This window comes from Pseudophryne corroboree, chromosome 5 (genome assembly GCF_028390025.1).
Source record: "Pseudophryne corroboree isolate aPseCor3 chromosome 5, aPseCor3.hap2, whole genome shotgun sequence".
Taxonomy (NCBI): Eukaryota; Metazoa; Chordata; class Amphibia; order Anura; family Myobatrachidae; genus Pseudophryne; species Pseudophryne corroboree.
This window is the reverse complement of record NC_086448.1, coordinates 589,118,769-589,135,194: the sequence shown is the minus strand read 5'-3', so window position 1 is coordinate 589,135,194 and position 16,426 is coordinate 589,118,769. Positions and strand designations below refer to the sequence as shown.

The 16,426-nt window shown below is 48.8% G+C and overlaps 1 protein-coding gene across 3 annotated transcripts in view; it reads right to left on the bottom strand.

Annotated features, from left to right (window-relative positions):
* The window catches only part of RTTN (rotatin), a 660,131-nt gene extending 647,959 nt beyond the window's left edge, over positions 1-12,172 (bottom strand). For 2 of the 3 annotated variants that reach the window (XM_063923386.1, XM_063923388.1), the window contains exon 1: positions 11,972-12,054. The gene's annotated coding sequence lies outside the window, so the exon portion shown is untranslated. The other variant, XM_063923387.1, reaches the window with a different exon arrangement.
* Between the last annotated feature and the right edge of the window lie 4,254 nt (positions 12,173-16,426).

The window sequence follows — 16,426 nt, the reverse complement described above, 5'->3', positions numbered from 1 at the left end:
ATTGCATGTGGCGCACATCCTACTAGTGTGTACATAGCCTAACGTCACGCATAGGAGCTGGAACGGGGAGAGGGGGGCGACACGTCCCCTCCCCCAAAAAAAATAATTGAGAGGCACCAGTGAAAGTACTGGATCTGGAGATAATCCCCTTTCTGCCTGCCTCCAGGGTCCTCCCCATCCCACCCCCTGCACCCAGTACCAACCCCTACATTGTGTGGCTAGTTACTGTGGGATGGCTCCTCCCCTGGGACCAGCCCTGTGCCCTCCTCACCTCCCACTTCATACGTTCCACACCTCTTATCCCTCAGCTCCCCTTTGTCCTGCTGCCCCCTTCCCTTGCAGCACCCCCTGGTCTCTGAAAATGTACCCTGTAAAGTCTCATTACCTTCCCTACAAAGCCTCAGCCAGGGTGTGAGCTACAGTACAAGTGGATCCTGTCTAGTGTTCTACATAAAGTCCCTCACGGGTTATAGTTATATTTTTGGGGCATATTTATTATACACGTTTTGAGGGAAATTATCCCCAAAAAACAGGATACCCTTAAAATGTAAAGGAGGGAGTTAGGTTTAGGCACTAAGGGGGAAAGGGTTAGGCAGCAGAAAGGGAGGGGGGGGGGGGGGGGGGTCAGGTTTAAGCACTAGGGAGGGAGGTTAGGATTAGGCTGCAGTAAGGGAGGGTTGGGGGTAGATAATTTACCTCATCCCTGTTGGAATCGTGACCACAGGCATACAGATTCTGTTTAAAGATATGTTCGCAAACTACATTCTGATCAATGAGGAACATTAATTCAAATAGTATGCTGGAGGCACATGCCAAGAGAACAGCAGTAATACTGTGCAATTGACATAATATCGCACTGAGCGTGTGTGTGACCGAATTGGAAATTGATCTGCACCCTTGTGCCAAGTGTCAGGAACAGTCTGTCTTTAAGTAGATTTCCCATAATATACTTTTAATCAGGAACACCTAAAACAGGCATGTCCAAACTGCGGCCCTTCAGCTGTTGAGAAACTACATATCCCAGCATGCCTTGACACAGTTTTGCTGCCCGAGAATGCTAAAGCTGTGTCAGGGCATGCTGGGATGTGTAGTTTCTCAACAACTGGAGGGCCGCAGTTTGTACATGCCTGACCTAAAGTAAAAATGACACAGGTCCTGCAGCTGGCTAAAATCAAGTGTGCATTTTACCTGGCTTTAATCAGCCACAGAACCTGTGCAAATTATAGGTGTCTTCAAAGATTACGGCAACCCCGTGTATAGAGCATTCCTTCATTGGAGACAGTCCCACAGAATGTGTCAGTGACCTAAGGACACTATAGCATGGAACCTGGGTTGCCGAGAGTGGCTACAGACCCAGGTACTAAAGGGGTATGGCCAAACCTGGGGAGACGTGGCCAAACTCCCTGAAAAACTGTCAAAAAGAGTTTTCCCAGCCCTGTGGCCACACGGGTGGCGCTGGCTGTTGCACAGGTAGGGCACCAGCAGCTGCACAGAGTGACAGAACACTCAAACAGACCAAGGCCCAGGTAATTCATGTCTGCCCCACACCCACTCCCCTCTTGGTGCACCTGCATGGGACCTGCCTGTTAAGAACTGTACTCACTTGGGACAGATTCTTTGTTTGATGCACAGCAGAAGAAAAGCAGACAACTATGGGGTAAATGTATTTTCTCTGACGTCCTAGTGGATGCTGGGAACTCCGTAAGGACCATGGGGAATAGACGGGCTCCGCAGGAGACTGGGCACTCTAAAAGAAAGATTAGGTACTATCTGGTGTGCACTGGCTCCTCCCTCTATGCCCCTCCTCCAGACCTCAGTTAGATTTCTGTGCCCGGCCGAGCTGGATGCACACTAGGGGCTCTCCTGAGCTCCTAGACAGAAAATATATGTTAGGTTTTTTATTTTACAGTGAGACCTGCTGGCAACAGGCTCACTGCAACGAGGGACTAAGGGGAGAAGAAGCAAACCTACCTGCTTGCAGCTAGCTTGGGCTTCTTAGGCTACTGGACACCATTAGCTCCAGAGGGATCGACCGCAGGACCCGTCCTTGGTGTTCGTTCCCGGAGCCGCGCCGCCGTCCCCCTTACAGAGCCAGAAGCATGAAGATGGTCCGGAAAATCGGCGGCAGAAGACTTCAGTCTTCACCAAGGTAGCGCACAGCACTGCAGCTGTGCGCCATTGCTCCTCATACACACTTCACACTCCGGTCACTGAGGGTGCAGGGCGCTGGGGGGGGGGGGGGGGGGGGGGGGGGGCGCCCTGAGCAGCAATAAAAACACCTTGGCTGGCAAAATAATCACAATATATAGCCCCAGAGGCTATATATGTGATAATTACCCCTGCCAGAATCCATAAAAAAGCGGGAGAAAAGTCCGCGAAAAAGGGGCGGAGCTATCTCCCTCGGCACACTGGCGCCATTTTCTCTTCACAGTGTAGCTGGAAGACGGCTCCCCAGGCTCTCCCCTGTAGTTTTCAGGCTCAAAGGGTTAAAAAGAGAGGGGGGGCACTAAATTTAGGCGCAATATTGTTTATACAAGCAGCTATTGGGGAAAACTCACTCAGTGATAGTGTTTATCCCTACATTATATAGCGCTCTGGTGTGTGCTGGCATACTCTCTCTCTGTCTCCTCAAAGGGCTGTGTGGGGTCCTGTCCTCAGTCAGAGCATTCCCTGTGTGTGTGAGGTGTGTCGGTACGGCTGTGTCGACATGTTTGATGAGGAGGCTTATGTGGAGGCGGAGCAGATGCCGATAAATGGGATGTCGCCCCCTGTGGGCCGACACCAGAGTGGATGGATAGGTGGAAGGTATTAACCGACAGTGTCAACTCCTTACATAAAAGGCTGGATGACGTAACAGCTATAGGACAGCCGGCTTCTCAGCCCGCGCCTGCCCAGGCGTCTCAAAGGCCATCAGGGGCTCAAAAACGCCCGCTCCCTCAGATGGCAGACACAGATGTCGACACGGAGTCTGACTCCAGTGTCGATGAGGTTGAGACATATACACAATCCACTAGGAACATCCGTTACATGATCCCGGCAATAAAAAATGTGTTACACATTTCTGACATTAACCCAAGTACCACTAAAAAAGGGTTTTATGTTTGGGGAGAAAAAGCAGGCAGTGTTTTGTTCCCCCATCAAATGAGTGAATGAAGTGTGAAAAAGCGTGGGTTCCCCCGATAAGAAACTGGTAATTTCTAAAAAGTTACTGATACCTTTTCCCGCCAGAGGATAAGTTACGCTGTGAGATATCCCCTAGGGTGGATAAGGCGCTCACACGTTTGTCAAAAAAGGTGGCACTGCCGTCTTAGGATACGGCCACTTTGAAGGTACCTGCTGATAAAATGCAGGAGGCTATCCTGAAGTCTGTATTTACACACTCAGGTACTAGACTGAGACCTGCAGATAGTGCTGCTGCAGCGTGGCCTGTAACCCTGTCAAACAGGGATACTATTTTGCGAACATAAGACGTCGTCTTATATATGAGGGATGCACAGAGGGATATTTTGCCGGCTGGCATCCAGAATTAATGCAATGTCCATTCTGTCAGGAGGGTATTAGAGACCCGACACTGGACAGGTGATGCTGACTTTAAAAGGCACATAGAGCCTTATAAGGGTGAGGAATTGTTTGGGGATGGTCTCTGGGACCTCGTATCCACAGCAACAGCTGGGAAGAAAATTTTTTACCTCAGGTTTCCTCACAGCCTAAGAAAGCACTGTATTATCAGGTACAGTCCTTTCGGCTTCAGAAAAGCAAGCGGATCAAAGGCGCTTTCTTTCTGCACAGAGACGAGGGAAGAGGGAAAAAGCTGCACCAGTCAGCCAGTTCCCAGAATCAAAATTCTTCCCCCGCTTCCTCTGAGTCCACCGCATGACGCGGGGGCTCCACAGGCGTAGCCAGGTACGGTGGGGGGCCGCCTCAAAAATGTCAGCGATCAGTGGGCTCGCTCACAGGTGGATCCCTGGATCCTTCAAGTAGTATCTCAGGGGTACAGGCTGGAATTCGAGGCGTCTCCCCCCCGCCGTTTCCTCAAATCTGCCTTGCCGACAACTCCCTCAGGCAGGGAGGCTGTACTAGAGGCAATTCACAAGCTGTATTCCCAGCAGGTGATAGTCAAGGTGCCCCTACTTCAACAAGGACGGGGTTACTATTCCACACTGTTTGTGGTACCGAAACCGGACGGTTCGGTGAGACCCATTTTAAAGTTGAAGTCCTTGAACACATACATTAAAAAATTCAAGTTCAAGATGGAATCGCTCAGGGCGGTTATTGCAAGCCTGGAGGAGGGGGATTACATGGTATCCCTGGACATCAAGGATGCTTACCTACATGTCCCCATTTACCATCCTCACCAGGAGTACCTCAGATTTGTGGTACAGGATTGCCATTACCAATTCCAATCACTGCCGTTTGGACTGTCCACGGCACCGAGGGTCTTTACCAAGGTAATGGCCGAAATGATGATACTCCTTCGAAAAAAGGGAGTTTTTAATTATCCCGTACTTGGACGATCTCCTTATAAAGGCAAGGTCCATGGAGCAGTTGTTGGTCGGAGTAGCACTATCTCGGGAAGTGCTACAACAGCACGGATGGATTCTATACATTCCAAAGTCACAGCTGGTTCCTACCACACGCCTGCTGTTCCTGGGGATGGTTCTGGACACAGAACAGAAAAAAGTGTTTCTCCCGCAGGAGAAAGCCAAGGAGCTGTCATCTCTAGTCAGAGACCTCCTGAAACCAAAACAGGTATCGGTGCATCACTGCACACGAGTCCTGGGAAAAATGGTAGCTTCTTACGAAGCAAAATTCCATTCGGCAGGTTCCATGCAAGAACCTTTCAGTGGGACCTCTTGGACAAGTGGTCGGAATCGCATCTTCAGATGCATCGGCTGATAACCCTGTCTCCAAGGACCAGGGTATCTCTACTGTGGTGGCTGCAGAGTGCTCATCTTCAAGAGGGCCGCAGATTCGGCATACAGGACTGGGTCCTGGTAACCACGGATGCCAGCCTTCGAGGCTGGGGGGCAGTCACACAGGGAAGAAATTTCCAAAGGACTTTGGTCAAGTCAGGAGTCGTCCTTACACATAAATATTCTGGAACGGAGGGCCATTTACAATGCCCTAAGTCTGGCAAGGCCTCTGCTTCAAAACCAGCCGGTACTGATCCAATCAGACAACATCACGGCAGTCGCCCATGTAAACCGACAGGGCGGCACAAGAAGCAGGATGGCGATGGCAGAAGCCACAAGGATTCTCCGATGGGCGGAAAATCACGTCTTAGCACTGTCAGCAGTGTTCATTCCGGGAGTGGACAACTGGGAAGCAGACTTCCTCAGCAGACACGACCGACACCCGGGAGAGTGGGGACTTCATCCAGAAGTCTTCCAACTGTTGGTAAACCGTTGGGAAAGGCCACAGGTGGACATGATGGCGTCCCGCCTAAACAAAAAACTAGATATTGCGCCAGGTCAAGGGACCCTCAGGCAATAGCTGTGGACGCTCTAGTGACACCGTGGGTGTACCAGTCGGTTTATGTATTCCCTCCTCTGCCTCTCATACCAAAAGGTACTGAGAATAATAAGAAAACGAGGAGTAAGAACGATACTCGTGGTTCCGGATGGGCCAAGAAGAGCTTGGTACCCAGAACTTCAAGAAATAATATCAGAGGACCCATGGCCTCTACCGCTCAGACAGGATCTGCTACAGCAGGGGCCTGTCTGTTTCAAGACTTACCGCGGCTGCGTTGGACGGCATGGCGGTTGAATTCCGGATCCTAAAGCAAAAGGGCATTCCGGAGGAAGTCATTCCTACGCTGATAAAAGCCAGGAAAGAAGTAACCGCAAACCATTATCACCGTATTTGGCGAAAATATGTTGCGTGGTGTGAGGCCAGAAAGGCCCCAACAGAGGAATTTCAGCTGGGTCGTTTTCTGCACTTCCTACAGTCAGGAGTGACTATGGGCCTAAATTTGGGTTCCATTAAGGTCCAGATTTCGGCTCTGTCGATTTTCTTCCAGAAAGAACTGGCTTCACTGCCTGGAGTTCAGACATTTGTAAAGGGAGTGCTACATATTCAGCCCCTTTTTTGTGCCTTCTGTGGCACCTTGGGATCTCAACGTGGTGTTGAGTTTCTTAAAATCACATTGGTTCGAGCCACTTAAAACTGTGGATTTGAAATATCTCACGTGGAAAGTGGTCATGTTATTGGCCTTGGCTTCGGCCAGGCGTGTGTCAGAATTGGCGGCTTTGTCATGTAAAAGCCCTTATCTGATTTTCCATATGGATAGGGCAGAATTGAGGACTCGTCCCCAGTTTCTCCCTAAGGTGGTATCAGCTTTTCACTTGAACCAACCTATTGTAGTGCCTGCGGCTACTAGGGACTTGGAAGATTCCAAGTTACTGGACGTAGTCAGGGCCTTAAAAATGTATATTTCCAGGACGGCTGGAGTCAGGAAAACTGACTCGTTTTTTTATCCTGTAGGCACCCAACAAAATAGGTGCTCCTGCTTCTAAGCAGACTATTGCTCGCTGAATTTGTAGCACAATTCAGCTGGAGCATTCTGCGGCTGGATTGCCGCATCCTAAATCAGTAACAGCCCATTCCACGAGGAAAGTGGGCTCATCTTGGGCGGCTGTCTGAGGGGTCTCGGCTTTACAACTTTGCCGAGCTGCAGCTTGGTCAGGGGCAAACACGTTTGCTAAATTCTACAAATTTGATACCCTGGCTGAGGAGGACCTTGAGTTCTCTCATTCGGTGCTGCAGAGTCATCCGCACTCTCCCGCCCGTTTGGGAGCTTTGGTATAATCCCCATGGTCCTTACGGAGTTCCCAGCATCCACTAGGACGTCAGAGAAAATAAGATTTTACTCACCGGTAAATCTATTTCTCGTAGTCCGTAGTGGATGCTGGGCGCCCATCCCAAGTGCGGATTGTCTGCAATATTTGTATATAGTTATTGCCTAACTAAAGGGTTATTGTTGAGCCATCTGTTGAGAGGCTCAGTTATATTTCATACTGTTAACTGGGTATAGTATCACGAGTTATACGGTGTGATTGGTGTGGCTGGTATGAGTCTTACCCGGGATTCAAAATCCTTCCTTATTGTGTCAGCTCTTCCGGGCACAGTATCCTAACTGAGGTCTGGAGGAGGGGCATAGAGGGAGGAGCCAGTGCACACCAGATAGTACCTAATCTTTCTTTTAGAGTGCCCAGTCTCCTGCGGAGCCCGTCTATTCCCCATGGTCCTTACGGAGTTCCCAGCATCCACTACGGACTACGAGAAATAGATTTACCGGTGAGTAAAATCTTATTATCCTCTATTATGGTGAAGTGGTATCAGCGCATGTTATGTGCACGGATACCGCTTCTCCCCCATGTATTAATGAGCAGCGGTGCGAGAAAGGTGACAGGGGAGGTATGCACCCCCTGGCATTATCGCCGCTGCTATCTGTAAGATAGCATGCCGATGTGCAGGGGCAATGTAAGAATGGTCAGTGGCACTGACCGTTCCAATACCTACAACTACCAATTGCGACAGCTGTTGGCTCAGGACTGTGCACGGGAGATCTCGCAATAGTAGCGAGATCTTGTGCATGCGCACTGGAGCCGGCCAGGAGTGGAGACAGCGCATCAGCCTGGTGCTGTGGAGGCTGACAAGGATCGCTGGAGGGCAGAGCTTTGACTCTCCCACTCTGGCAAACAAGATGTTGCTACATCTTGTTGAAATGCTTCCTGCTTCACCTCAGTATAGAGGCTAAGCAGGAAGAGTATTACACCCCTTTCACACTGCCACCACTGAACACGGGTTATTGGCACATGAAGGCGCATAACACATGTTCATGTGCGGTGTGAAAGGTGCCAGGGTTGAAATACCGGGATGAGTGACCCTATATTTCAACCCAGGTCGTGATTTGTGTGGTGTCAACGGGAGCAGGGTCGATGCAACCCATTTCCCTTCACTCTCTGTGTAAAGGCAGCGCTTGGAGATCATGTGATCTCCAAACATCGCCCCCGCCATGTCACCACTGACATCAGCAACCCAGCAATATGCCAGGCTGCTGACTGCGGTGTGAAAAGTGCCTGAGGCGGATCTCACCCTGGGAGCTCCCGTGTCAGGCAACCGGGTGCGACTCACCTCAGGCCGTGTGAAAGGGGTATTACTGGCATGATCAGTGTCTGGTAATACATTTACCCCTATGCACCTTGGCATATGCTGCATTGCAAGTGGGGCATATTTAAAAATGCGTAAAGAGATTTAAATTTGAGAGGGGTATGTCCAAACTCAAATATAAACTGCAGTGTAAATTAAACCCCTTGCAATGTAACATGTATGTCCAGGTGTACAGCTACAGTACTTGCTTTTTTGTTTTGCTCCCAAGTCAGAATCAGCCTGAATCCCTATGGCTAGGTCTATGTTTAACTGGAGCTCTATCACCAATTACTGTATAAGGCAGCTTGTGGCTGTTTGATGGACAGACTTAAGTGTGGCTTGCTCCATCAGGGGTCACTGTATCCATAAGTAGCAACATATCATGGGGTGTATGTATCAAAGCTTGGGGAAAGATAAAGCACCAGTTATTCAGCTCCTGTCAGTTTACAGGCTTTGTTTGGAAAATGATAGTTAGGATCTGATTGGGCCACACTTTATCTCTCTCCAAACTTTGATAGAGTGTTTTCCAAACTTGGTCCACAAGGATCACTAACAGTGCAGGTTTTAAAGATATCTACAGCTCAGCACAGATGGTTACATTATATTGACTAAGGTACTAATTAAGGACCCTATTCAGTAAGAATTCCAAATTCTGCTTTTCAGCAGAATTTGCAATCCTTTGACTCGCATGCTGGGGGCCGCCAACCACAGGGCAAGGCCACCCAGCATGCTAACCACCGCCCCCCCCATCTGCGACCACGCACTAATTGCAATCACGCCTCACTTAGTTCGTGGATGCAGAAATTAAGGAAGCCTACTCCCGGCGCAGCCTGGCTGCGACGGCAGGAGGGCCGCCGTCATCTTTTTGATCGAGACGGCTGTGTGTGAAGTCATGCAGCGACCCCCCCCCCCCGATAATGCTGCTGCCACGCCCCATTCATAAGCCGCCACCCCCGCAGCGCTCCATCGTCGCCTTGGAAAAGGAGCGATGCCACCCCGCAACCACCTCTGCCTGTCAGTCAGGCAGAGGCATTCGGAATTACTGCGGGTCATCAAGAGTAAATGCGGGCACATGGGGGCCCTGCGCATGCGCCCGCGGAGCGATTGCAAAAATTCCAGGTGGATCGCGATTTGCGACCCAACCTAAATTAGCCCCACAGTCACCTGTGGCCAAGCATGGTCATACTGAGAGCCAGGACAGTTAGTGCACCTTGAGGCCAAAGTTTGGGTACCACACCTTTGATACATATGTCCCCATATGAGAAATGATTGCTGTAACCATTGTTAATGTAGATGTGTGTTTACCATCAAATCTGATAGTCATGACTAAAAAAAATAAATCACTAGTAACAATGTTGCATTGTGTATCATTTAACATTTTGTGTCTCTTGCTTAGAAAGTTTCCAGTATCCCACGTGGCAGATAATTACTGATATTCAAATGTGTACACAGCCTAAGGTTTATCCCAGCCGACAACATGACCGATATAATGATATACCAGTCAACCATACACACTGAAGGATGTATTGCCCAACCGCACAATATATAATTTGGATGGGATGGGATGACCAAACAAAAGACACTTAGGAGGGAGGGAAAACCGGTACAGCGATGGGGAACCTTTGGCACTCCAACTGTTTTAGCATGGCCAAATAGCAAAACTGTAGCAGGGCTTGCTGCTATGTGTAGTTCAACAACAGCTAGAGTGCCAAAGGTTCCCCATCACTGCTAGATGATAAGGCCAACATATAGGGGGTCATTCAGAGTTGTTTGCTCGCTAGCTACTTTTAGCAGCCGTGCAAACGCTAAGCCGTCGCCCTCTGGGAGTGTATCTTATCTTAGAAGAAGTGCAAACGAAAGGATCGCAGAACGGCTACAAAATATTTTTGTGCAGTTTCAGAGTAGCTCCAGACCTACTCCTAGCTTGCGATCACTTCAGACTAATCAGTTCCTGTTTTGACATCACGAACACGCCCTGCGTTCGGCCAGCCACAACTGCGTTTCCCCAGCCACGCCTGCGTTTTTACGCACACTCCCTGAAAATGGTCAGTTGACACCCAGAAACGCCCTCTTCCTGTCAATCACTCTGCGGCCAGCAGTGCGACTGAACAGCTTTGCTAGACCTTGTGTGAAACTACATCGGTCGTTGTAATAGTACGACGCTCGTGCGCATTGCGCCGCATGCGTAGAAGTGCCTTTTTTTACCTGATCGCTGCGCTGCGACCAAAAACTGCTTGCGAACAACTCGGAATGACCCCCATTTTTACAAACCTAGGGCCTAATTCAGACCTGATCGCTGTGCTGCACATTTTCAGAGGTCTGCGATCACATAGTCGCCACCCAGGGAGAGTGAAAACCCACCCCATGCAAGTGTGAGAATGCATATGTATGCCGTGCAAAAATTGTGCCAGACAGCGGACATCTGCAAATCCATTCACAACTCACTCACCATCGAATGATTTCTCCAGTCTGTGTGTAGCCCAAGACAGATTCCTACAGTGGGATACAAACAGGCTGTTCGAGGCCAGAGCTGACGTTACACACACGCACTGAAAACGATTGGGAACGCCAACGTTTTTCCGAAAACACCCAGTAAATGGTCAGTTATCACCCACAAACGTCCTCTTCCAATCACCCTGCAATCAAAATTTTCTCACCATCCTGTCGCTGTTTGGCAACGCGCCTGCGCATTGCGGTGCATACTCACACACAGTCATTTGATAATAGGTCACTGTGTGAATTCGCACAACAGCGATCAAGTCTGAATTGGGCCCCTTGTCAGAAAAATATATTTGGCAATATAAAAAGGTGGTTTCCAATTAGAGCCAATCTGTATTCGGCAGGTGAAAACAGACGGACATCGCAATTAATGGCCAATGGTCATTATCGCGGTATCCAATTACTGTTCATTTTCATCGGGTGAAAACGGACCCACGATCGTGCAAAAACACATGGGATTGGGGATAAATCCCTGATCCCTCGTGTTATTGCGGTTCCAGCACCAGCTTATTGCGGATTAGGCACACCCAGCATAATCCGCAATAAGTGCCGACAAAAGTGGGGGGGTGAAGCCTGTCGCACTGGGGCTAATAGGATAGCCCCTGGCGATAAAATTACCCCCCCATAGTCTAATGTGTACCCAGCTTTAGAAAGCAAATCAAAATCCATTATGTCACAGTTTAAAACCGACAGGAACCCATTTTGATCACAGCTTTAATGGCACAAAACAACACTGTAGCTACTACTATAGGAATAACAATTTGAGATACTCAGAAAAACATAACATTCATAAACACATAACACAAAGCAAATATACAATCTGAATAAGTTCAGAACACGGGACAGATAGATATAGTTTACTTTATATTTATGAGTTAACTTATGTTAGGCAAGTGTACCAAAATTTCCCAACTTTTTGCCAAAATCTTTATACACTTGTGTAGGTTGTGATGGGGACGGACCAAGCATTCACTTATGTACTAACATACAAAGCAACATCAGAGTAACAATTAACTTTATTGGGCAAATATCCAAAATTGTCCAAATGAACACATCAGTAGCCTCATGTGGCTATATACAAATATACATGCAGCTCTAACGTTTTCCAACAATATGGGATGCTATTACTAGGCATACACTAGTTCACGACCTTACACCAATTATAAATCAGGGCTTGCTGAGACTTCTAGTACTATAGCACATGGAAAGCCACAGGTTACATTTGAATGGTATTTGATAAACAATACAATAAAAATGATGTGAATAATAGATAGCACGTCCTGCAGCCGGGCGGCCACACACAGACAGGTGGTGTACATACCTTGCACATGTACGGTAAGAACAATGGTAACGGACTAATAACAATCTACTGCACAGTACACAGGAAACCGCTGCTGCTGCTGCACTAACCTGCATTACCCGGGCCCCGCCCACATACAGTCACTGCCAATCGCTACACTGGGTGGCAGAACCAATCGCCGTGTCCATCTCAGCCGTTTCCAGCGCCGATATATATGAGAGGAGCTCTGCGATTGGTTAGCAGCAGGGCTTAGTGACAGTTTGACACAGTGTATCTGCATACGGCTAATACTGTGTGCTGCTGCGGTTGGGAATGGAGGGAAGAGAGGAGGGAGAAATGAAACGCTCCCTGACAGTTCCTGTGCAGTGTTACGGCTTGCTGACACACACAGCAGCGGGTGTTTGATAATCTGGTTCTAATACTCTATCCGGTGTGCTAATAAAAGTGATTTAACTAGTACAGTATGTAAAAGCCAAAAGTGCCCTGGGAAAGGTTATCCCATTTATAAATGATAATTGCTGTGTCTGATCGCAGCAAGGCCGGAGACATACTATTGTAGGCACCTGCAGGGGTAAGGCTCTACAGTACTGTACATTATCTGTTTTAACTTTTACTTGTGCTGACAGACTATACCGGTCAACAATAATAAAAATTGAGTCTTTATTTTAATGAGTATTTTGTTATTCTATATATCTTGCTTTTGTCCCTTTTATAATGATCAATAAAAAAAAAGTTTTTGAATGACCCGATAAAGAGAAGCGTGTTTTAGTAAGGGAGGGGACGAGTGGGGGGAAAGCAAGTGGTATTCTGACCCTCATTACACGTGAGCAGTGTGTAACTATTCAGATAGCTAAACCATGTCAATCACTCAATGCACAGACGAGATTTCTAGAACTGTAAACCTTTTATTAATACAGACTGGAATGATTGTCCATATAATATAGCTGTAGTTCTGCAGAATAGATCACTGTACATGTAACAAATAAGAATAAACAGTGCACAGAAACAAAATATAAGTCTCTGAGGTAGAGGAGACGTAACACAGCCTGCCAGCAACTCATGCAGAGATAGCTGACTAGTAACAAAAATGGAGGATCTAACCCTTTGACCAGTAGCGGATCTTGCCACAGGCAAACAGGACTTTTGCCCGGGGCGCCACACCATGGCAAGATCCGCTACTGTTTGGCAGTGCCCCCGCTGTGAAGGGAACGGGAACTAGATGCTACCCGTCTAGTTTCCCTTCGTGGAGAGGACCTTTGCTATGTGGTGCGCGATGACGTCATCGCGCACAGCTTTGTGGGACTGGCACAGACGCAAGGGGTCATAATTGACCTCTAGTGTCTATCTATGCTGTGCTATGATAGAGGAGAGGAGCGGCGCCGGCGGAGGTTTGCAGCGGTCGGGAATCAGGAGCGGGGATAGTAAGTATTTTTTTTTTTTTCTATTTATTTTTTTTGGTAAGCGGCGCTACTGTACAGGGGGCACAAATGGGGGCACAACTCTACAGGGGGGCGTAACTGTCCACGCCCCTGTATGAAGCCACGCCCCTATTTTCCGCCCGGGGCGCCACAAGTGCTAAAACCGGTCCTGCCTTTGACCACATGCTAAAAGGCAGCTAAGCATTGACAAACAAATGCAGATCAGAACTTTTTGAAAAATATTCTGTTGCTGTAGTTGTTGTTGTTTTTTTGTAAATACAAGTAATTCAAATTCATATCAAAAGTTTGTTTGATTTTCTGCAGCGGGGTACACTGTGATTCCAAGGGAATTACATTGGGATGTAGAGTAGGATCTTGATCCGAGGCACCAAAAGGCCAAAAGCTTTGACTGTTCCCAGGATGCATAGCGCCGTCCTCCTCTATATCCCCGCCTCCATGCACTGAAGCTCAGTTTGTAAGTTGGTGCCTGCAGTGCAGGCAGCTAGCAGGGAGCAGCCCTGAAAAGAGCTTTTCAGAAGATAGAAGACTTCAAGGGCCGCAGCACAGGCTCTTAAAAGTGCTATATGTCATACTTGTTGTGAGCCACGGCTGTGGCTCATTTCCATTTCTCTAACGTCCTAGTGGATGCTGGGAACTCCGAAAGGACCATGGGGAATAGCGGCTCCGCAGGAGTCTGGGCACAACTAAAAGAAAGCTTTTAGACTACCTGGTGTGCACTGGCTCCTCCCACTATGACCCTCCTCCAAGACTCAGTTAGATTTTTGTGCCGGCCGAGCTGGATGCACACTAGGGGCTCTCCTGAGCTCTTAGAAGAAAGTATATTTTAGGTTTTTTATTTTACAGTGAGACCTGCTGGCAACAGGCTCACTGCAACGAGGAACTAAGGGGAGAAGAAGCGAACCTACCTGCTTGCAGCTAGCTTGGGCTTCTTAGGCTACTGGACACCATTAGCTCCAGAGGGACCGACCGCATGGAACTGGCCTTGGTGTTCGGTCCCGGAGCCGCGCCGCCGTCCCCCTTACAGAGCCAGAAGCAAGAAGAAGTCCGGAAAATCGGCGGCATGAAGACTTCTGTCTTCTCCAAGGTAGCGCACAGCACTGCAGCTGTGCGCCATTGCTTCTCATACACACTTCACACTCCGGTCACTGAGGGTGCAGGGCGCTGGGGGGGGGGGGGGGGGGCGCCCTGAGCAGCAATAAAAACACCTTGGCTGGCAAAACAATCACAATATATAGCCCCAGAGGCTATATATGTGATAATTACCCCTGCCAGAATCCTTAAAAAAGCGTGAGAATAGTCCGCGAAAAATGGGCGGAGCTATCCCCCTCAGCACACTGGCGCCATTTTTCCCTCACAGTTCCGCTGGAAGGAAGCTCCCTGGCTCTCCCCTGCAGTCTACACTACAGAAAAAGGGTAAAAAAGAGAGGGGGGGCACTAAATTTAGGCGCAGTAAATATTATAGCAGCTATAGGGGACATAATTCAGTTAGTCCCTGCAGTATATAGCGCTCTGGTGTGTGCTGGCATACTCTCTCTCTGTCTCCCCAAAGGGTTTCTGTGGGGTCCTGTCCTCTGTTTAGAGCATTCCCGGTGTGTGTGCGGTGTGTCGGTACGGCTGTGTCGACATGTTTGAGGAGGAAAATTATGTGGAGGCGGAGCAGATGCCTGTAGAAGTGATGTCACCCCCTGCGGGGCAGACACCTGAGTGGATGGTTTTATGGAAGGAATTACGTGCAAGTGTCGACTCCTTGCACAAAAAATTTGACGACATGCCAAATGCGGGACAGCCGGCTTCTCAGCTTGTGCCTGCCCAGGTGTCTCAAAGGCCATCATGGGCTCTAAAACGCCCGCTACCTCAGATGGCAGACACAGATGTCGACACGGATACTGATACCAGTGTCGACGACGATGAGTCTAATCTAATGTCCACTAAGGCCATTCGCTGCATGATTGAGGCAATGAAAGAGGTGTTACACATTTCAGGTTTAAACCCAGGTACCACAAAAAAGGGTATTATGTTTGGGGAGAAAAAACTACCCGTAGTTTTTCCCCCATCTGAAGAATTAAATGAAGTGTGTGAAGAAGCGTGGGCTTTCCCTGATAAAAGATTGATAATCTCAAAAAAATTACTAATGGCGTTCCCTTTCCCGCCAGAGGATAGGGCACGTTGGGAAACACCTCCTAGGGTGGATAAAGTGCTCACACGTTTGTCTAAAAAGGTGGCACTTCCGTCTCCGGATACGGCCGCCCTGAAGGAGCCTGCGGATAGAAAACAGGAGGCAATCCTGAAGTCTATATATACACACTCAGGCATTATACTTAGACCAGCTATTGCGTCAGCATGGATGTGCAGTGCTGCCGCTGCGTGGTCAGATTCCCTGTCAGAAAATATTGACAACCTAGACAGGGACACTATTCTGCTAACCATAGAGCATATAAAAGACTCAGTCTTATACATGAGAGATGCACAGAGGGAGATCTGCCGGCTGGCATCTAAAATAAGTGCATTGTCCATTTCTGCTAGGAGAGGCTTATGGACCCGGCAGTGGACAGGGGATGCAGATTCCAAAAGGCACATGGAAGTTTTGCCTTATAAGGGTGAGGAGTTATTCGGGGATGGTCTCTCGGACCTCGTTTCCACAGCGACAGCTGGGAAGTCAGCATTTTTACCCCATGTTCCCTCACAGCCTAAAAAAGCGCCGTTTTATCAGGTACAGTCCTTTCGGACCCAGAAAAACAGGCGAGGAAAAGGCGGGTCTTTTCTGTCCAGAGGCAGAGGTAGGGGAAAAAGGCTGCAACAAACAGCTAGTTCCCAGGAGCAAAAGTCCTCCTCCGCTTCTTCCAAGTCCGCCGCATGACGGTGGGGCTCCACAGGCGGAGCCAGGTACGGTGGGGGGCCGCCTCAAAAATTTCAGCGATCAGTGGACTCGCTCACAGGTGGATCCCTGGATCTTTCAAGTAGTATCTCAGGGGTACAAGCTGGAATTCGAGGCGTCTCCCTCCCGCCGTTTCCTCAAATCAGCCTTGCCAGCAACTCC